At 43.3% G+C, this 23,076-nt stretch overlaps 1 protein-coding gene across 6 annotated transcripts in view; it reads right to left on the reverse strand.

Annotated features, from left to right (window-relative positions):
* Positions 1-21,229, reverse strand: part of usp54a (ubiquitin specific peptidase 54a) — a 69,280-nt gene extending 48,051 nt beyond the window's left edge. For 3 of the 6 annotated variants that reach the window (XM_056256264.1, XM_056256266.1, XM_056256262.1), the window contains exon 1: positions 21,155-21,226. The gene's annotated coding sequence lies outside the window, so the exon portion shown is untranslated. Of the gene's footprint in view, positions 1-21,154 lie in introns of all 6 variants that reach the window. The other 3 variants (XM_056256265.1, XM_056256267.1, XM_056256268.1) reach the window with 2 other exon arrangements.
* Between the last annotated feature and the right edge of the window lie 1,847 nt (positions 21,230-23,076).

Here is a 23,076-nt window from a genome sequence, read left to right on the forward strand (position 1 = left end):
GACAACCAGTGGTAGTTCAAAAAAAAACTCCTGTCTTCCGACCTTTTACCATTGTGTATTCTCAAAGATAATCAGTCAACTCAATAGACCATCACAGTCCCGCCCACAGCCCGAGAGAGCTTTGGTGCCGGAAGTAAATTTCCCATTCATTTCTCCCATTGACGTTTTGGAAAATCCGTATCTAAAGAGTTTTAGAGCATGTCTGAGGATAACCAGCTACGGCTGAACTCATAAGCATACAACATATCATTTCGAGTGAAAAAACGAAGAGAAAATCCAAAAAAAGTCAAAGGTACAAGACTGTGTACATATTTTCATTTCCGAGCGAAGGAACTACTCATCCCACAAACCATGAGTATCAATGAACTGAAGTCGACTTGCAACCGTGAAAGAGCCTTTTGAGCGACTTCCAAATCTGACGACGGCCACGTGAACTTTTTCCTCCAGTGAATTTTATATAGTGAATGTGCAGGGAAACTCCTTTTCCTCGATTTACTGAAGCTTATATGTAAAACGCATTTGCAGCTGCACAGCTAACACATTGAGCATCTGGCTCGCTCATAGGCTGTGCTGCGGCAACTGCACATCGGCGCCTCTGACGTGCGACCAATGAACTAGCCCTACGTCATTACACAATCTTCAGTCTTCACGGACCTTCGCGGGGTTTAACCAGACAGTTACATGACTTCCACCAATCAGATGCATCACTGTGGGATTGTTCAGGATTGTGGGTAATGAAGTACTTATCCAAGACATCGCGAATAAAAGGCATTTATCTTAAAACAAGGTTAGTGCCCCATGAACTTTTGGCGTTTATATGAGCATATACAATCGCTTAGTACAGCCGTAGCTGGTTTTAAGTCTTCCATGTATGGTTACGTTTTTATGGCTTATACCCCAAGTGTCAATGGAGAAATTGTATTGAATTCTTACTTCCGGCACCAGCTGTGGGCGGGACTGTGAAGCTCTATTCATTAATATGCGCGAAGGAGGGAGAGAGAGCAAAACAGTTTGAACACGGAGAGAGTGCGCTCTGCTCGTTCTCTCAGTTAAACAAGCGCAGCACTCAGTCATCTACATCACTCACCGGTCAAATAAGCCTTTGGCGGGACAAAAATACGCCTTAGTAAGGCTGACAGAAAACAGCGCGCAAGTTCCTTGCGCTTGATGTTTAAACTGACAGGACTTGCGCTCATAATGTATGCGCTCATGCAAAAACAAACATCCCCGCCCCCACACTCACATCTACACACACGACACAGGAATGATTATCGGCCTGTTCACATCGGCCCTATTTTGACATCGGAACGATACCGATGTGTAAAAAATTGACCATATCGGACGATATATCGTGCACCACTAATTTAAATAAATAAAAACGAAATTTAAATAAATAAAAACGAAATAAAAAAAAAATAAAAAAATGAAATTTAAAAAAAAAAAAAAAAAAAAATGAAATTTAAACAAAGAAAAACGAAATTGACGTCCCAGTAAAATCTCAAACAAAGTCTCCTATATTTCGCAGTAGATTCATTTAGATTGATAATAACGGGTAAAAAGGATAATACATTTTGTTTCTATTATTCTATTTTCCACAATGTCAAAGCAACGCAGCTTTACCCAAAATACAAGCTCAGGCATGCACTTCTGTCCATACAAACTCCGCTGTTCTGCGCTTTTGCCAGAGAAAACTCCCGTTGCAGGAACACGTTTAGTAGTCCAAGAAGAAGCAAATATATTTATTAAGCAGCTATAACGAAGTTATATCATAAGTATTATATTTCACCAGATTTTATAGTGTAAAAAATATATTCAAGCACGAATGAGAACCGTTTCGAGGGGGATCCCAGGTGTGCAAAAAAAGAAAAAGAAAAAAAAAGTAATAAATAACAAATATTCGAATGTCACATTTTCAAATCGAGTACCAACCCACCGAACGAATATTCGAATATTCGCGTCCAGCCCTAATAAAAGGATAGTCCACCCAAAAATGAAAATTCTGTGAAAGTGAGCATAGACTCAAAACAAGTAATACACAAACAGTGATGTCTTAACGCCGTAGCTGTGAAATTTCCTATACAATCTGACTCAGATCTCATCCTGTTGACTAAAACAACACGTGGATGCAGACAAGGATTTATCTGTTTGTCCCACTCCAAGCCAGCATAAAGAACATCCCTTAGCTGACTGTTGATGTCCTGCACTGACACATGACTTACAGGTCGACCTTCCAGACACAACACTCTGACATAACTCAACAAGTGATAAAATAATCACAGCTCTTAAACCACTCTCCCACAGGTAGCCTTAGCTATGTTAGCAGCACTCAGCCAGCCTGTGCGCTTGCATTAAGGTTAGGAAGACGTCCAAAGAGGACCGGATCCATTGCCTGCAACATTTAGGTTTTACCTCGAGCTCCTGGCAGGAAGTATAAAAGCTGCAGCTTAGAGCCGTTCCTCTCAAGAGTTTAGCAAATTTGTCTATGTCCATCACCGTCTGATGTGCTTTTAAGGAATGCAGACTTGAGGGCAGTTTTTAAGGAACGCAGAATAAAACACGAGAGGGGGAAGACCACAGAGAAAGAAAAAGGCCACAGACTGACAGGAAAAGGCAGAAAGGAACAAAGATGACAGAGGCAAAGAGAATGGATAAACAGAAGAAAAAATATATATTTACAAAGAAAAGGGACTGAAATGGAGAAAGAAATCCTACCAGGATGTGTGTTTATCCAGCTGTGAGTCACCGGCTGACCTTACACTGCTGATGTCACTGGATTCCGTGTCTGTGTTTATGGCTTTGAAACCACATTAACGCCTAAACCCGCTATTAAAATATGCTTTGCCTATAAACAACAGGGTATAATGTCCTCTTTCAAACACTCATCTGCATTAGTCTTTCGGACAGATTTGTCAAAGCTTTGACGGGGAGCAGTGACCATGTGATGAGTAGGAAAGCTAACTGATAACTCTCTCCAGGTATTACTGACCTCACTGGGCCATGCAAACAAGCCGAGCAATGTTAAAAGTGCCACAAAGCTTAGAAGTTTACTTTGTTTGGGAAAATCAACCAAAAAAAAAAATAGCTTACTTAGATGTCTCTGCACATTTATCTAGGATAGTAGAAATTACTTTGCACATTTTTTGTGATGTCTTCAATGTTACACTTATAGTGAGTTCTTTATCCCAGGTAGGCTGTGCACTGTGCCTCTGCTTGGTCAGCAGGGGGTGAAGTAGGTCGAACGGCAGGTCAAGCAGGCAGATTATCTTGATCAGACGGTGGATTATCCTGTCTGGCAGAAAACAGAACTAGCAGTGTCTACTGTAAGGTCCTCATTAGCTCCCAGACAGTGGCTAAGACTGTCTTGCTGGGCACTGTAGTATGTTCTTGTAAACATGGTTTTGGTGAACCACAAGCTGATAAACAAGCATGTCTCAGAGATTCACTCAATGTCCTCAAAAACAAACTAGGGGTGTAATAAAATATCGATACACATGAATATCGCGATATTATATTTGGCGATACTGTATCGATTCTCAAAAACACGGTCGATATTTGTTTACATCCAAGATTCATGTCCGTGGCTTTGTGTTAAGTTTAAATCGACCGCTAGATGGCAGTGTAATCTCAGAACGTAACCTGAAGGGGAGAAGCGCAAGAGTGCATAGCTAGCGTTAGCAAACCCAACTCACAAGACTATAAAATTATACCAGCTCCCGCCACAGTGTTCAGAGCTGAATGTGGATTAATTTTGCTTCCACTATAAAGGGACCACTAAAGAGATCGACAAGAGTCATGTTTGCAAAATAAGCCATGCCAAAATACAATACTTGGGAAATACATTGAATCTAAGAGCTCACTTAACATCTCAACGCCATCCGCGGATTCTGCGCTGCTGAGCGTTTAGATTTTCGCTCGGGTTTTATGCATATGGTGGTGTTATGACAGTTTAAAAAAAAGAAGAAATATTGCAATATATAGCCTTTCTTACAGAATTGCAATATATTGTATCGTGATGCATATCATATCACCAGATTCTTGGTGATACACGGTGGATCGTTGTTTTCTAATTATAGAGAGGTGTCAAAAATGCAAATCATGGTAATATACGTGTGCCTAATGCAAGCCTCTGATTACATATGATGCTTCAGCCTAGTGCTGGGCGGTATACCGGTTCATACCGAATACCGGTGTTTATTTTTGTTACGATATGAATTTTTAATATACCGCAATACCGGCATGAAGCTTTAATAACGATCGGAACGTGGCGCAACACTGATTGAGAGGGTCCCTTTTCACTCTTGCACTCTGTGGTGATGCATGTGTTACTTAGTGTGACTGTGAAGATGGATAGGTTAAACTATAATTGATAGCTGTCAAATTATATTACAGTGTTTCCCATACATGGTTCACAATATCAACACAGCCTTTTGGAAAATCTATTTGTGGTTGGCATTGACATCGTTGAAGAAACATGAGCACTGCACGTTTCAAGTCAAAACGCAGCACGGGTGTTTTTATATGAATGTATCTGAAGTGAACTAACGGTCTTTAGAAAAGTTTCTTTGTTATTACGATTGAATCTTTCTTTATATTTCCTGATAAAGCAGCGCTTATGTGTGTTGCGCTGCTTTGTGTACAGGCGTTACCGGGGACACCGCTATTTCTGCCGCTCCTACAGCGCCTCCTGCTGGCACCTATTTGTAAACAGCCTTGCAAACCTGTATTAATACTAGTGTGGATTTGTTCTACAATATTCACCCATGACAGTAAAATAGGGCATTCTAAATCAATCTACTGCAGCATTTCCTCTCTCACTCAGTAGAAAATGTGGTTAACACCCCAGTCATACTTGGAGAAAAAAATACCGTCATATACCGTGAAACAGGTATAATTTTGAAAAATACCGTGATATGGATTTTTGGTCATACCGCCCAGCACTACTTCAGCTTGGCTTTAGTCCACCATCACACGACTCCACTCTCTGATCAACAAGCACTAGTACAACCAGCAGTTCACCTCATACAGACAATCAATGCTGAGCACCAAACAGCCTCTGCAGGCCTCAAGGAACAAGAGAGAACAAAGGTCAACTGCAGCAAATCATCATACAAGCAAGGCCATTTCCATTTTAGGAAAACCACTATGAAAAGCCAAGAAGCCGAAGGTGATGGATCCCCCGACCAGATCTAACATAAGGTGTCACAGGATTATTCCTGCAATAATAGACTCTGCCGGGAACAGCGATGCCCATTTAGCCATCAGGGGTGAGAGAATTCCATCCCTCCCAACCGCCACCTCTGACGCAGCTAGCTGACATTTTCAATCCAGCAGGGCACATTTGTGGCACTAATGGAGTCTGTAATGTCTCACTGGCGAGAAGCTTCACACCTCAGTCTGACACCGACCGCTTTGCCAAACCTTCACTTGAACCAACAGTGAGAAAATATCCAACAGGGACAAAAGCTTGAGGGAAACATGTCGCCAGGCGACAGTGCAGTTGGATGAGCCTGATAGTCCTGGCACCCCATTTCTATAACTGAAAGTGAATGATAAACAAGCAAGCTATCTGGCCAAAGCTTCTCTACAGTTTACTTTAGTGAAAGTGATTTAGAGGCCGTTTCGGCAGAGGCTTTTTGCCATCTTATCATCAGATGCCAAATGAACAATGCTGTTTAGACAGATAGTGCACAGGCTTGTATGCGGCAAAAGCTATGTTTGGGATATTCTCTGTCCAGATAATTATATTAATAAGACATAACTCTGCTTACGTAATCAGCCTTAACCTACTTATTAAAGGCCGCTTATGGAGTGCAAAAGGACAAGTAAACCTTGAATGTTCACGCTAGCGGCTTGGGTTATTTTACCGTCTGAGAGAAATTTAGAAGGGCGATAGGAAACAGTAACAGGCCCATCCCTGAATGATACGCTCTCCACTGTCTCCATCAGACCCAGGCTGACATCATCCCGCAGCAGGAGCCCGGTGCTGAGGAAGCACAGGTCCAGCCTGAAACACAGTTATTTTCCACTAAACAGAAATAAGATAGGGTGGGTATCGGTTGCCATGGAGACCAAGACCTGGTGCTGTTTTTGGAAGGATGAGGTGCAAGCACATAGGGTGGTCAAGCACAAGATACAGCCAGGCACAAACGGTGTCCTTATGTTTCTATGCACTATTCCAAAAATTACTTAAAGGTGCAGTAAACGATTTTTGAAACACGCTGTTGAAAAGTGGATCAGCCCGAGCACCAAAACACACTTGTAGCTCATCAGCAGCAAGGGGCGTATATACTCATGATAAGGGAGGAGAGAGAGCTCAGTGCACAAGACAGACATTAGCAGAACGAGGGAGATGGCCGAGAAAATACAAAAGAGGAAAGGCCAGGGGAATATAACTTTTAAAAGAAGGGTTACGATCAGGCAAGAGGTAGGACCCGCGTAATATCAGAGAAGATTTCCAATGCTAGAGACCTTAAGGAACGGAAAGGACTGAAAACTGATGCCAAGGTTGCTTTATTTCTTCTTGATATGCAACGTTGGATTTGCTGTGTTTCACAGAACTAAGACATGCTGTCTATTGCTTGAATATACTCATTTGTCATCTTCGCTTGTTTGTTCATTTGCATTATTAACATTATAAGCCTGGAATGTCTAAACCTCCTCCCCCATCTGTTTTAAGCATCGGCTCCCAGAGTGTGTACTAAAAGCGAGAAAACGTACTCCCAATATGTTTTTTCTTTTTGTTCTCCTTTTAATGACCGCTATAACCCCTTAATCTTGTCACATTTGTAATAAATGAGTTACTTGGACTGGGGGCTGTTCATGAAAACATGTTTTTTCTTTGGGATGGAAGGGATGACTTTGCCATTGAAGGAGTAGAGGAGCTAAACAATTAGACATTCGACATGAATTAACATTGTAACACATATTGATGACATCATGCCCTTGGGCGGTAGGCACAGCAGATTCCGCTATAGTCGTTGCCTGTGTTGAATATACGTGATATACGTGAATGTGATGGGGGGGGGGAGGGATCCTTTTGGGTAGGGGTGTATTTGTTTCGATGATTTCAAATATCAACACCGTTCACCAGAAATCACTTGCTGCACCTTTAAACATTAAAAAATAAATAATAATAATAATCATATATATATATATATATATATATATTTGTTATACAAAAGATACTGAATAAATGCATGCCATGACATGGCATAGATCACATACCAAGGGATCAGAAGATGTGACCCATGGTTGGAGAGTTGTCGTTCTCCTGTAAGCATGAGCTAGTGAGCATCACTTTGCCCTGGCACAAGCAACTGCATTTCCCTCGTACCATCTGTGAAGCTGTGAGGCCACCTGAATCTGGGCCAGTACGCTACAAACTCTCTCTTCACAGCACAGAGTAAGACGGAGAATGCAACCATAGGGCAAATTTAGCCTATCAGTCCACCGCAGTCACATCAGGATTAGCTTCAGTGCTGTAACTAACACAAGTTAATTAATTCAACTGTTAGAAACAACAACTATTTATTTTTTTATAATCTGGAATAACACTTGTTTCACTTCAACAAATCAATCTATAAAAATCATTTTTCTGAATATGCATACATCACTGCTAAACAGCCTGTAAAAGCAGTCAGATGAGTTGGATGTCCCATAAGGCCAAAGAAACAAAGGAGCCATCCAATTCAAAAAGTTGAAAACAAGCAATGGCAGAAAACTGCAGGGCAGCTATTTTCAAGTAAACTGTTTTTGTGGTTAGTATGTCATAGGACTGGAAACGGAGTCCAGCGAGTGAATTTCGAAAGGTGGCGGCATTCTAGTTAGAATAGGTTAGATTTTTTTTTATACACTCACTTACAAAAACCAATCCGAGCTCCGCACAATAAAGTAGTGCAATAAAAAAAATGTATATTATAATAAAAAAGCAGAGTCACTCTTTGGTCACTCTTGAGTCTATGGTTGGCTGCACAATGTCGACTTTCATGATTTGCCATTATACCTGCAGGGTGAAGCTAATGGACAGGCTTCTCCATCAGTGCACATCCCCACAGAACTGATCATCAGATTTACAAATGTGTCGAATAACCAGCAAAATACCGGAAGTAGGACACAGACGAGAATCCATGAACCGCATTATTAGACTGTTTTCTAATGCTGCACAATATATTAAAACTAGGGCTGTCACAAGCGATTGTTTCAGTAATCGAGAATTCAGTAATTTTTTGTGGTAATAAAAATAGACTTTGTATTTTAAGTAATTTTAATGGTTATTATTCACCATAGGTATAATAACAAAGAGGCAATACTAATTGGTTTAAATAAAGTATCAAAAGCAAGTACTCTGTTTATGTTAAAAGCAACACTGTTCATATTATGAATGTTACATTGTGTTTTTTAACAATCAACTTATGTACATTACGTTTTATAACAACTGCCTGCAAAAGGGCACCAACAGCCTGGTGATTGTTGTTGTTACACATGCAGCAACAAATCCTTCTTTAATATTGGCATTTAATTCGAATTTCCACTTAATTGTTATTATTTGGTCACTTCTTTATGAAAGAAATGCTACAGCCACTGCAATTTCTTGACATTCAACATCAAAACATGCAAACTTAGGGAGAGGGTTTAAACTTTAACAGTTCTCATATTTGGAAACAGTGATTCTCCTGTGTTGGCTCAGGTTTATAAATTAATTTTGTTAAATATCTGGTGAAATGGCACACGTTGTGATGCAGAAGAACGTTGTAAGCAACCCAAACTCACAGCATTTGCAGAGATGGAGTTTGTTAACCGAGCTGCTCATGCACCCCACGCATGTAAATGATGTGATAAAAGTGCAACACTTCGCTATGAAACACTGAGACGGAAGAAACTCGTAACCTGCACGCGTGTAAAAAATGTAAATGTTGACCTTCACCCTGAAACCCGCAGTACATATATTTAATTAACTGAATTGCAGACTTTTGATTGATTTCACAATAGCACAATATTGTGATTTTAAATGGTTTTTAATTAGGGATGCTCCAATCGATTACAAAGTTACAAACTTGATTTGCTGCCTCTGTCATCTGCTCTCTCGGTCTCAGGGCTCAACCAGCTCCGCCACACACACACACAGAGCAGACAGAGATAGGGAAACTGAGCGTGTATGATTACCTGCGTCTGTCCTTCTTTAGATCAAGTCATATTTGTGAAAAAAATCAGTTTGCCATCAGTTGTCAAAAGTTGAAAGCGATATCTTTGTCGTAGTATCCTTTGAACGTTTAGGGGGATTTCCCATGACTGGCGTCATTCTGTTCAATGCATTGAATCAATGCCAGTGACCTCTATGAAGTGAAACATTAGAGTTACCCAGGTGACGTGTTGCTCATCAATCATTCAACACCTTGTTTCATTCATGAATGAATCAGCATTTTAGTTGAATGAACGTCCCTTGCTGCCACCTGCTGGCATAATGTAATTGCACTGACTGACAGCCTGCAATTGACCTATGGCTAAGCCACGCCCCCTCCACTCACTTGGACAAACAGTCAACATTCAGTGACAGGCGCTGTCACAGTAGAAGACATTTCACAGGAGGCAATTGATGATTTTTGGAGACAGAAATATTATATATCATCTCGAAGTCACCAAAAGGGCCTTAACTATTCATTGGAGGGTTATATTAATAATTTTATTGTTGAGAAGGTCGATGAAAAGCTTCAGCTCCAGGCAAACATTTACAGGTCACAGTGTAAACGTGATAAACCGCATCTCATTGCCATCACCATCTCAGACAACAAGATAGAGCATCAGCATTGTTCATGCACTGCATTATTAACATGAATCATTCAGCACAGCATTGCTAACATTTGTTATATCGGTTATTTAAAGATACGTTAATGAAGCTAAGTGACATGATGTACAACGCAGCTAGAAGCTAACGTCAAAGATCTTAAAGATAACGTTCAAATACGTTGTTGACTTAGAACAGATGTAGACATCCTTGTTTAATTCTTGTTTAATTTATCCACGTTTAGTTGGTGTTGTGGTCTAACTTACCGCATAACTTTATCCAGAGCAGACACTTATCTCGGTTGAGATGTGGCTTGGGAAAGGGTAAAAAATACACACGTCGCCCTGCCTCTCGGGATACCTAGTGTCGGAGTTGCATGTACCCCATGGACACCGTTTGACCATTTTAAACTTAAAATGACAAGAAAAAACATATAAAAACCAATGAAAACTGACTAACTGCAATGCATTTCAATGGACGTGGAAGCAGAGAATGTCCAAGTGTATTGGGTTGGCTATGCGCACTGTGATTGGCTCATCGCGTTTGGGGGCGTGGCTTAGCCATAGGTCAATTATGTTCAGTTCTAAAGTTTTGTAGGCTCTTTAATAAGCCAAAGTATCGTGATATGAATAGTGTTTTGGGTTAGGGTTAGGCATCCTCCTTACCTGAACCTTTAACATCGTTACAACATTCTTCATAAAACTCAGCACAAACAGTATCACACCGCTTGCTGCGTTACTGTCGCATTACTATCAACAGGATTTTCCCCAATGAACACTTTCTTTTGTGTGCCAAAGCCTGTTAGCGTGGTCTGTTTGATCTGAAGCTGACTCGGCCAAGGGTTTAGCCAGATTTCACATCAGTGCAATTAGACATGTGACTACTAGAGCTGACCTGCAAAAGTTTAAGTGATTCTTGAGCAGCCAGTCCACCTTTTTCCGAACGAGTCTACTAAATTTTAAATAATGGGTGGCACTTCCAGTTTGGGGAACTTCCACTCAAAAGGACTGAAACATTTTGAATAATAAGACTGCAACAAATAAGGGCTCTCCCGAAGTGAAAGTACTACATTATGTATAATAATGCAATGGGGCAATATTTGTGGGTCCTAATAAAGCCAAATGTCTACATTATGTATAGGCTATGCATAGTATAATTCTGTATTTTTCAAGTTCATAATGAATATTTTTATTCTGGTGTCACCATTGTTTTACTGCTTTACCTGTTCTCTTCAGCTATCTTAATTCTAATTTTATGTCAAAATCCTGTTTTGTTCAGTGCCACCCCTAGTCAATTTCCATACAGAAGGTTCAATTAAATCTTGAAATATTGTAAATTCTTCAAATTGTATGTACTACAAAATTATTGAAATTGTTAATGTTCGGAAATAAATCTGTTAAATAGCCTATAACATACTGGCTACTTCAGTATTATAGACAAGTTCCTCATGTAATCACCAAATAGTCCTCCATGAGAAAAAAAATTAACTAAAAGGAAACGAGTAGAACAATAAGTAACTTGATACAATGATCTAGTTAAGGAGGTAGCAGCTACATAACTATAATAACAACCACACACTAACTTATTTAAGCACTCAACAGGTTTCTAAAGCAAGACAGCGTTTGTTTTCTTCGAAGGGTTTCAAGATTTTTCTCTCACATGAAATCACAGCACACACGTTCAAACGTTTAACACTTGTTATATAGTCGCGTTCAAGTTTAACTTTCTGAAACATCGATGCTGCATTAAAGTTATTAGCGCTGCCGTTCTCTTTCATAGGTTCACTCAACGCTGCGGAAAGCGCAGTGGGATATCCTCTGGATGTGCCGATTGTCTGAAGCCCTATAGAATCACGCCAATCCATTGGCTGATGGCGCTCGCGCAAAGCTGGCTCCGCCCCGACGCTCTTACGTCGTAGCATGATGTACGCGCGCGCGCCATCTTCTCCTCAGATTTCTCTGCCTTCACGAAGCGGTCACATCTCGCCCTTCGTGCGGTTTTTCTGAGCCCGAATTCTTCAATTCAACTTCAGCTTTCGTCTCGACACTTCAGCGACTGGTATAAGTGGAACTCTGTTCTCCTTACAGTGAAGTGTCATGGATTATCGACGCTGCTCTCCGCCATGCGTTCGTTTCATCTCGAACGACGACCCTCACAGTAAGTGTGTTAAATGTATGGGTTTTTCGCATGCGCGTGAGGCTGTATTAGGATTGTCGAAATGTAAATTTTGTGACAATCTCCTTCTCAAAACCCTCCGCTCTAGACTCGCGGTTTTTGAGAAGGAGACATTCGTTTCCCCCCGTCGCGCTCCCGAGACTGCTGAGGCCTCTCGTGGATCCGCGGCCTGGGGTTCGGATGTTGAGCTCGAGGATATTGAGTATGAGCAGACGGGCCTCGCCCTTTCTCTCCCTCCCTCTCCCGAGCACGCACGCGGCGCGGTTGAATTCGCGCATGATTATTTATGTCCCAGCCCGGGAGCCCGCGAATCGGTTTCTTTCGGTCTGGATGACGTTATTTACACTGCAGCCTCCGACTCCGAGGATTTCGGGCCTGCTCTGGCTGATGACGTTATCCCGCCTAGCGGCCAGGACGCGCGGCCTACTCCGGCCTACACTGAGCTTATTGAGGTGCTGTCGCGCGCTACAGAGAAGCTCTCTATTGACTGGCCTGATGAGCCCCGCGAGTCTCAATCGTCCAAACTCGACGAGAGGTTCCTACGTGGCCCTAATTCTAGGCCAGAACGAAGAAAGCTGCCCTTTTTCAGCGATCTGCATCACGAGATCTCCAGATCCTGGAAGCAGCCATTCTCCGCACGCCTAACTAATGCGGCAGCCGCTGACTTCACCAACCTTGTTGGTTTTGTGGAGCAGGGTTATTCCGCTATTCCAGCGGTCGAGGACACGCTGGCTAACCACCTCGCCCCGTCGTCTGCACCGTCTTGGAAGGCGCGTCCCCTTCTTCCTTCCAAGGCTTGTAGGACTACTTCCTCCCTTATTGGGAAGTCTTACATGGCGGCTGGTCAGGCAGGCATGGCCCTGCATACCATGGCCATCCTTCAAGCCTACCAAGCGGACGTCTTGAAGGACATGGATGAAGGAGAGGGACTGACGCCCGAAGCTGTCAAAGAGCTTCGCAAAGCCACAGATCTGGCCCTAAGAGCCACCAAGCACACTGCTCGGGCTGTAGGTCGCTCTATGGCGGGCTCGGTTGCTGCAGAGCGCCACCTCTGGTTGAATCTCACGGAGATCCGAGACAAGGATAAGAGTTTCCTCCTGGATGCCCCTATCTCCCACTCAGGTCTTTTCGGGGAGGCGGTCAACACGGTGGTTGACAAGTTCCGCGCCGCTAAGTCTCAGTCGGCCGCGTTCAGGCAGTTTGTGCCCAGGAGGGTCAGAGGGCCCAGTGACTCCAACCCTCCCCCTTCTCAAACCCGAGAACGCTCTGCTCATAGGGCTGAGTTCCCTACTAGCAGGAGTGACCCGGCTCGCCACCCACCAACTACTGTCTGGGGAGCCCGAGGTCGTCCATTTCCTCGCCAGCGCCCTCACAAGCGCCTTCAGCTGAAGCGGTCCAACAAATCGGCCGCTCCAGCCTCCTCGAGCCGTTCCTGACCCGCAGGGCAGGAAGAGGAGAGCCTCATCAGATCTACGAGGTTGGGACAGACCGCGCAAGCGTTTCTGCCCTCCTCCAGCCGGCTCTCCTCATCCAACCCTGTCACCTTCGCCACCCAGCGTGTTTCGAAGTGCAGGTCCTGTTTCACTCTCTTCACCCAGTCCGGCGCAGGAGGAAGGAGACGCATCTTGCTTTCTCCCCTCGCTCCCGGTGCACGTTACACCCGCCAATCGCTTCCTCAGAGGCACAGTTCTTTTTCCTCTGGAGCAGGCGGACCCAGTTACTTCTATCCAGGTGGTGGTACCCCCCAATACGTGTCAGGACGCCAAGCGCTCTCCTCCACGGTCAACCGCGCCTCCCCATGGAAACCAGCGCGACACCCTACCTCAGGTATGTCCCTTGCACTGCAACACTCCTCTGCCTCTATCACATTTCGTTCAAGAATGGGAGCGTTTACCAGGGGTATCGCCTTGGATCCTTCGCACAGTTCGGCTCGGCTACACGCTTCAGTTTTGTCGCAACCCCCCCTGCTTCAACGGGGTCTTTCCTACTGTAGTCGACAGCGCCGCTCAGGCTTCTGTACTACAGCAGGAGATTTCATCCCTTCTGCTGAAGGGGGCGATAGAAGAGATTCCTTCGGGGGAAGTCGAACAGGGCTTCTACAGCCGTTACTTCCTGGTCCCGAAGAAGGGGGGCGGCCTGCGGCCGATACTAGATCTTCGCCGGTTGAATTTCTCTCTTTACAAAGGAAAATTCAAAATGTTGACGCTGAAGGCCATCATATCTCATATCCGGCGGGGGGACTGGTTCGTGACGGTAGACCTCAAGGATGCTTATTTCCACATCCAGGTCGTACGGCGACACAGGAAGTTCCTCAGGTTCGCCTTTGGAGGGAAAGCGTACCAGTACAGGGTCCTCCCCTTTGGCCTCGCTCTAGCGCCAAGGACGTTCACAAAGTGTATGGATGCTGCTCTGGCCCCGCTGCGGCTCCAGGGCATCCATATACTCAACTACCTGGACGATTGGCTCCTTTTAGCCCACTCCAGAGAGTTGGTGACTCACCACAGGGACATTGTCCTCCGTCATATTCAGTCTCTCGGTTTGAGGCTGAATACGGAGAAGAGCGTTCTTACTCCAGCTCAGAACACGGTTTTCTTGGGGGTATGCATGGACTCCGTTCTTATGCAGGCCCGTTTGGCTCCTGCACGGATTTCCAGTCTGGTGACATGTCTGTCCCGTTTCGCACTAGGCCAGCATGTTTCCGTGAGCACCTGCCGCAGACTTCTGGGCCTTATGGCCGCGGCCTCCCCTGTGCTACCTCTGGGGCTGCTCCACATGAGACCTTTTCTGTGGTGGATGAAGCTCTCAGGGGCTCGGCCCACGGGGCCAGCCTTTCGCCTATTGAAGGTGTCGCGCAGTTGCTTTCGCGCCCTGTCAATCTGGCGGGACCCCCTCTTCCTTCAGAAAGGAGTCGGTATGGGTGCGGTATTCCGTCGCCAGATGGTTACGACGGATGCCTCTCTGACCGGCTGGGGAGCGGTTTTCGAGGGCAGGCCAGCGTGTGGGGTTTGGACTGGCGAGACCCTCTCGTGGCACATAAACAGCTTGGAGCTGAGGGCTGTCTTCCTGGCTCTTTGCCACTTTCTCCCTTTCCTCGAAGGACACCATGTCATTGTCAGAACGGACAATATGGCAGTAGTGTCCCATGTAAACAGACAGGGGGGTTCACGATCGCGTACCCTAGACAGGCATGCGCGTCACCTTCTCCTGTGGTCCCAGGACAAGTTCCTCTCTCTGAGAGCAGTTCATGTCCCAGGGATTCTGAACCTCGCAGCAGATTTTCTGTCGAGGCAGAAGCTCAGGTCTGGGGAATGGATGTTGAACCGCCAGTCGGTGGCCCTGATCTGGGAGGTGTTCGGAAAAGCGGAAGTGGACCTCTTTGCATCTCAGGAGTCGTCCCAATGCCCGCTTTGGTTCTCTCTGAGCCCTCCAGCTCCATTGGGGATAGATGCGTTCGCCCACCCTTGGCCGATGCAGAAACTCTATGCCTTCCCGCCCATCAAGCTGATCCAGGCGGTTCTGTCCAGAGTGAGGGAGAGCGGAGTCCGCCTCCTTCTGGTAGCCCCATTCTGGCCGTCCCAGCCATGGTTTTCGGAGCTGATCCCTCTGTTGGAATCCTCCCCCTGGGAGATACCGGTCAGGGAGGACCTGCTTTCCCAGCTTCAGGGCAGGATATGGCATCCTCGCCCCGACATTTGGAAGCTGTACGTTTGGCCTATCAGAGGCCGTTAGCTTTAAGCTTTGATCTCCCAACCGACGTTCAGGAGACTATTGCGAATGCTAGAGCCCCTTCGACGAGGAGGCTATATTCCTCCAAGTGGAGGGTGTTCGAGGCGTGGTGCTTAGCACATGATAGGAACCCAGTTAGCTGCCCAGTAGGCTCAGTGCTGGAATTCCTGCAGGGAAAAGTTTGCTTCCGGAGCGGCCGCTACCACTCTCAGAGTGTATGTCGCAGCTATTGCTGCTCATAGAGAATCGGATGAGATTCCCTTGGGGAAACTGAGGTTAGTTTCGGCCTTCATGCGTGGGGTTAGGCGCCTGAAACCGGCTCGCCCCCCTAGTGTTCCCTCGTGGGACCTGTCAGTCGTCCTGGAGGGTTTGACAGAGGCTCCCTTCGAGCCCTTGGAGTCAGCTCCTGAGCGGATTCTGACTCTTAAGGTTGCTCTTTTGTTAGCTTTATCTTCACTGAAGCGGATAGGGGATTTGCAGGCTCTCTCTATTAGTGAGTCATGCTTGGACTTCGCTCCTGGCCTGGTTAGGGTTACCTTGAGGCCGAGGTCGGGGTATGTACCCAAGGTTCTTTCCACGGCGTTCCGCTCTCAGGTTGTTAACCTTAATGCTTTCCACCCTCCTCCTTTTGCCTCTGAGGAAGAAAGGAAACTTAACTTGCTCTGCCCGGTCCGTTCTTTGAAGTTGTATGTAGATCGCTCAAGCGGTTGGAGGAAATCAAACCAGCTCTTGGTATGTTTTGGTGCTGGCCGCCGCGGGCTTGCAGCATCAAAGCAGAGGATTTCCCACTGGGTAACGGACGCTATTTCGCTGGCTTATGAGGTGCGTGGTTTGCCTTCACCTCTTAGCATCAGAGCGCATTCCACCAGAAGTGTGGCTTCCTCTCAAGCTCTCTTTAGAGGGGCCCTCTTGGAAGACATTTGTGTGGCGGCAGGTTGGTCCTCTCCGCACACCTTTGTGAGGTTCTATAATTTGGATCTTGACATGACTCCAGGTTCCCAGGTTCTATCTGCTTGAACCTATCATGGTTGTTCTTATTTGGTCTGGTACCGGTTATGGCAGCGCTTAGCTTGGCGAGTTTGGTATTTCGTTCCCACTGCGCTTTCCGCAGCGTTGAGTGAACCTATGAAAGAGAACGTCTCTGGTTACTTACGTAACCTATGTTCTCTGAATAGGGAACGAGACGCTGCGTTCGCTGCCAAGCTCCTCGCGCTGCCGACAGTTTTTCTTTTCGGCAGAGAAATCTGAGGAGAAGATGGCGCGCGCGCGTACATCATGCTACGACGTAAGAGCGTCGGGGCGGAGCCAGCTTTGCGCGAGCGCCATCAGCCAATGGATTGGCGTGATTCTATAGGGCTTCAGACAATCGGCACATCCAGAGGATATCCCACTGCGCTTTCCGCAGCGTCTCGTTCCCTATTCAGAGAACATAGGTTACGTAAGTAACCAGAGACGTTTTCACCTTCTAACGTTAGCTCTAGTGCGCTTATAGCCAAGCCAATATATTTCTATTAAACAAACATTTCTTCACAGGTTTCAGCACACGCAGAAACAAGTAACTATGTCTTGAATGTGAAAACGACATTTCTTCTGAATGTTTCTCTCTGAAGCCTTCGACTACGTTTCCAGCTTTGCTCCATAGGGATTCAGGGACAATAAGTTACTCTTCCGAACCAAATCCTGTGAGGAATGCCTGAGCTATCTTCCTAAACTTTTCGTTAAAGAAAATGTTTGTAAAACTCACCCTTTTCTTTCAAATGTACGTCCATACAAAGTTGTGAGTGGAAACCTCCGGTTTGTTACTCACTTGACAACGGGACCGTTAGTTTCAGTTACCGGTATCCTCTCAAGCTCCGGATTCTCCTCAGCACATAACTCACCGCGCGCGTTCATTGAGCTCTGTGATAACGCAGACACAGACAGAGACCGGACGGGCGGGGGAGGGGTGGCGCTATTACCTGCAGCCCCTGCCCCTCCCCCGGCACACACTAAATGGGGGCGGGTGAACAACTGCGCAATGCCCACCCATGAAAAAGGATGCATTTAGGGATTTAAACACTCCATGAAATAAAAGCACGAGTTTTATAGCTTTTAGTCCATATATTTTAGCTTTGGGGGTATCTTTACGACAGTGTACACTTAAATGTTGAAAAAACAAAACTATTTTAACATGCATTTAAAATGTAGCCTATAATCCCTCCCTTATATGAGAAAATGCTAAACAAATCAATTACTCACTCTGCACTACATATTTGTCAAATCAAATGCTCTTTGTAGGAATGTCCCTCCCACTAATAGGCTAAATCATGAACTGCATCCAAATTCCCATAGCCTACTTTATGTACTGAAGGTTTATGAATTATGCTGGAGTGAATAAATCATGGTCACAGAGCTGTCAGTCCCAATAGGGTCAGACAGAGAATCATAGAGGATTCATAGAGGGGTTACTTTTCAGAGACTGATGACAGGCACCATGCAACAAACACATCTTTCAAAAACAGCAATTTTACATTCCCCAAGCTGTTAACTGACTGACTGCAGACTGAATGAAAATAATGGTGTAGGGCAAGTTACTTCCTCCACCCAGAGATAATTAACAGAGCCATAAGAACAGTGTAACCTGGAAAGCAGCCAGCAGCTCCCATCAAGACTCATTATTAAAAACATACGACGAGTGTCACAGATTGAGAAACTATATTACACATAAGCAAAAAACGACTTAGAATGTATTCACAACAACACTATTTAACTCCTTAATGGCAGTTCATCCAAAAATTAAACTTTCTTTTTTTTCTGTGCACATAAAAGAAGATATTTGGAGAAATGTCTTAAGTGTTTGTTTGTTTTGTCTATACAATAGAGGTCAATGGTCACCAAAACTGTTTGAATATGAACATTCTTTAAAAAAAAATCTTATTTTGTGTTAAGCAAAAGAACTTAATTCATACAGGTTTGAAACAACATGAGGGTGCGGAAATGATGACAGTTCATTTTTGGTAGAACAGAACTTAAATTCTCATCAAGTATATGCTAATAAATTTATGCTGTAATATAATCAAGATTTAAATGGATATCAGTCCAAAAATCCAAAAAGTTACACCTAGACCCAGATTTTCCATTGGCTGATAAGAGTAATGCTTTTTCACAGAGAGCCAGTCTAAACTCATAGTTGGTTTTCAGTGGCCACACAAAGGAAGGAAGGGAAGGGAGGGCCAGTCCACACTGAACTTTACATTGGCAGATGTTAAAGGCTTTTTCTTCTGAAAAACAGACTGATGTGGTGACTAATGTACTTTTAAGTATGAAAAAGATTTGACCACACCAAAGCATGACCATCAGAAGCCCATAAACCATGATGAAGGCCATTTCTGACATGCATTTAATATACATTTTGTCTCAAACAATCTCACTAATCATTTCACAAGCTTGCCAGGGAAAGGTGGAGGTGGAATAACAGGATAGTTCCAAACATACAATGGCATTTTTTGTTGTCAGAGATTTTTGAGATGTTTGTGCTGAACAAATCAAACCGGTTCTAGTCCATTCTATTACAGACAGAAACAAGGCTACTGTTCTTACACATCACTGCACAGAAATGGATTTTAAAATGTAAAATAAAAACATGTACCAAAAAAAAAACGGTATATATCTTCTGCACAGGAATAAAACACAAAGAGACACACGAGAGAATCAAACACAAACCACAAAAAAAAAAAACATTATGAAAGGAAATCCCACAATCCAACATAAATAATCACTAACAATTTTTCACAGAAAATAACCTCCCTCAAAATAATAATAATAAAAAGGGAAAGAAAAAAAACCCCAACAACAATATTTTTTTAGTGTCAATTTAAGAGGATAAAGCCATACAGTTTCCCACAATGGGCTATTCACTGAAAAGACAAAAGCTCAAGTTCAAAAACAAAAGGTTTCATTCATAATGCTTGCACTCCTAGTTCCACCACTTGCTTCCTCCCCCGTCGTCCCAAAGGCATGACAAATTGTTGTCCTAACTTCACAACTGCATTCATTAATGGTGATTGTCCCCCCATTATTGTCCCAGAAGAAACATTTGAGTTTGGTTAGGGAATTATAGCAAATAAGACAAAATTTCAGCATCTTCATAGCATCTCCACTCACCCATGGCAATAATGCTTGTATTGAACCAGTGACAAAATCATTAAATTCTTCTGAGAATAGTGTTGATAATGTTACTGAACATATGGCACAAGGAAACTAACTGGCTCCAAAAACATGGACAAGAAAAAGTACCATATGAAAATGATATTGATATGATATTTTAGCAAGCAAAAATTACTTGTTGACCTTCTAATGTCCATTAGAGATGTTATCTATTCTTCCTGGTTGATATTTAAATAAACTACAATACAGTATCTCTGCATTTAACTTCAACATTTACAGTGCTTATAAAAATCAGGTCACTTTTTAATCACTTATTTCGTTTTGGGGTACACTGGCTAGTGGCTACAATTTATTGTAGCCTAACTGTTGATTTGCATAAAAATGTATAACCCTATTTTTCTTGGCAAGAGGAAGAGAAGCGAGAGGGGAAACATGTACTTCCTGTAAGTTTTCACATCTAAACCCCAGAACAATAACCCAAACGCAAAATTTACATTCACATCATTCTGGAGTGACCATCAGGGTGATTCAGAGGTCTGAGTAACTATTCCTGCTTTACTTGATCTACTTCCTGAATGACATCATCCTCACTGAGTGACACCTCCCGGACAGAGAGGCATGCTTTACTCACTCGGTCATGTGATTACCCAACACAAGGGCTGTTGTCAAGTATTATCTCACACCGTAATGACATCAGAGGGCAAAAAGGCTGCTTATGTATAAACTCAGTGTCTGCCTAAAACTACACCTGCTCCATAAATACTACACCAGAATGGAAATATATAGGTCCCAATTGGAATTTCATTGTTTACTTCTTTACCAGTTTTCATGGCATGTTTCTGAGCCCTAATATTTTTTAGCAATTTCCTGCAGTAGATTCCTATCTACTCTACGTCTCATTTTTCATATTCTGAAAAAGCACAACATGCAGCTCATGGTATTTTACAGATATGAGCAAAGCGGACCACTTTATGGCATAAAACACAGCTTAAATAAATCTGTGCGATGACAAAGACCGAGTTAAACTGTCTAAAAGTAAGAACTTTACAGGGTCACAACTTCAAGGAAAAAGCCGAACTGTTAATCTATGACGACTTCCATACAAAGCCTAGTGCTGAAAGTAGTGTTCATTATCAACACAAACAACCCGAATGTCCTCTTTAAAGATGAAAAAGCCAGAATGAAGACACTAAATGTTTAAAACACTGCAATCGCACCTGTCAGCTACAGCTCTCTGGCATACGGTTCACGTAAAACTGTAAAACAAACCCTCAGGCTGACAAAAGAAGTTTCTTATAAGGCTTTATCCTGTGTCTGTGTACTTACAGCGCCTGTCTGGCAGACATCTGTGATCCGGTCGGCAGCAGCTGGAATGTGCATATCTTGCTGACAATCATGCAGGTTTTTCCAGGTGATTCTGAAACAATGACATCATCCCTATCAGCACACACCTGTTTCCTCAGGAAGCTCCTCCCACCTTTCTGCCTTTAAAGGGACAGACAGGGTACCACAAAAAAAACATGTGACAACTCATAAAGAACATTATCTGTTTGGACAGACTCGGTCATGTGAGCCGATGCCAAATAATGTGTTTTAGACAAACATGACCTGACTCAGATAGCAAATATGACTTGAGACCGTTAACAGAGACCGAATATAGAGCCAGTCAGTCAAATAGAAAAAAAAGAATGACCATTAATATTATGTAATGTCTTGAGGTCTTGTTTTTTGTGTTTCATTTCCTATGCATCAGGATGAATTAAAAACAAAAACACAATGACAGACATTTTATATTAATCAGCTGACATTCTTAAACGACACAATTTCTAAATAGATATTTTATAAACATTGGCTTGTATTGATGCTTATTAATATAAGCCTTTTAGTAGGCCCACACGCTTATAAGATTAAACCCCAAAATGTCACTTAAAATTAGTAACTGAAATGTCATTCACAGCCAGAAACATCAATGAATGCCATCTGGGACATTTTGGGCTGTAATCCTCTTTGCCACAATAGAGTGGCGCTGTTGCATGGATGGACAATGAAAGGGCGTATCGGTCTAATTTCATCACTAATTTTTCCTGAAAATCTGTTATTAAGAGATAAGCTTTACTTAGAGATCTGCTAATTACATCATTAAAACTGAAGTATTTAAACATTAAGAACCTGTCATCTGTAATCTGCCATTCACATTAAGACATTCAACAACCTTAACTCAAGATCTATCATAAGATGTAATTTGCATTAAAATAAAATAAAAATAGAATAAAATAAAATAAAATAAAATGTAGGTGCCACTAAATTCGGCCTTAATTGTGGCTTTCATATTGGTGTGGGCACATATCCATTGCAACAGGTGTGCTTATGCAAGATATCAAATTTATTTTCTATTAAGCCAATTTAAATGCCATTTTATGGAATAAATAACCTGAAAGAATGATGAATAAATATGTACACTAGTAGAAACACCTTAGCAGCACATTGTAGTTGAACAAAATTGAATAATGCACAAAATTGTCTAACCATAATTCTAAGATCTAAGAATTATCTTAAATGGAGCATTATGGAATAGAAATGACATAAACAAGGTAAAACTTTTAAACTTAAACTAAAAATTTGAACATAATATCCAGGAGCAAAGATAGATTTATCCCTGGCAAATAAACACAAAACCAGCCACATATCAATAGTTATCCTCATGGCTGACCTGTTCACATTGTCACTATGCAACAAAAGTGTCCCCAATCAGAGGCTTGTTGGGGTTAGAGTGGATGCGGGGGTTAACTTTGAATTGCTCAACTGCATCCGTCAATATGTGCGCTGCGTCTCCTCGGGTGGTTGGTAGTACACACACAGCGCCAATGGCACAGACTACAGTAGCCATTCACAAATGTGTGCTGTGCTCCCAATTCTGGGGGAGGGTTAAAAATAGTCTAGTGTTTCAAATGGGTGCCTTTCTCAGAATTTCTGTCTCTCCGCATGTTTCCAAGCTTGAACCTGGCTGCTGAAGAGTCACTATTCTTTATCATTTATAAACACTGTGGCCTCAACCATGAAATTATTATGCCAGAGATAAGAATGTGGATATTGTCTTTTTTCTATTTAAAGCCTGTCTGGGTACAAATCATTTGGGTTATGCTGTTCTTTTCATATCAGAGAGAGAGGCCGTAGTTTTTAGCTAAGTGAAGTCTCCAGGAGGCTCTCATTTTAGGCATTCAGGGTGTGGACTTCCTTACAGCAACCCA

Source organism: Rhinichthys klamathensis, unplaced genomic scaffold, assembly GCF_029890125.1.
Source record: "Rhinichthys klamathensis goyatoka isolate OS25496 unplaced genomic scaffold, OSU_Roscu_1.1 h1tg000126l_1, whole genome shotgun sequence".
Classification (NCBI taxonomy): Eukaryota; Metazoa; Chordata; class Actinopteri; order Cypriniformes; family Leuciscidae; genus Rhinichthys; species Rhinichthys klamathensis.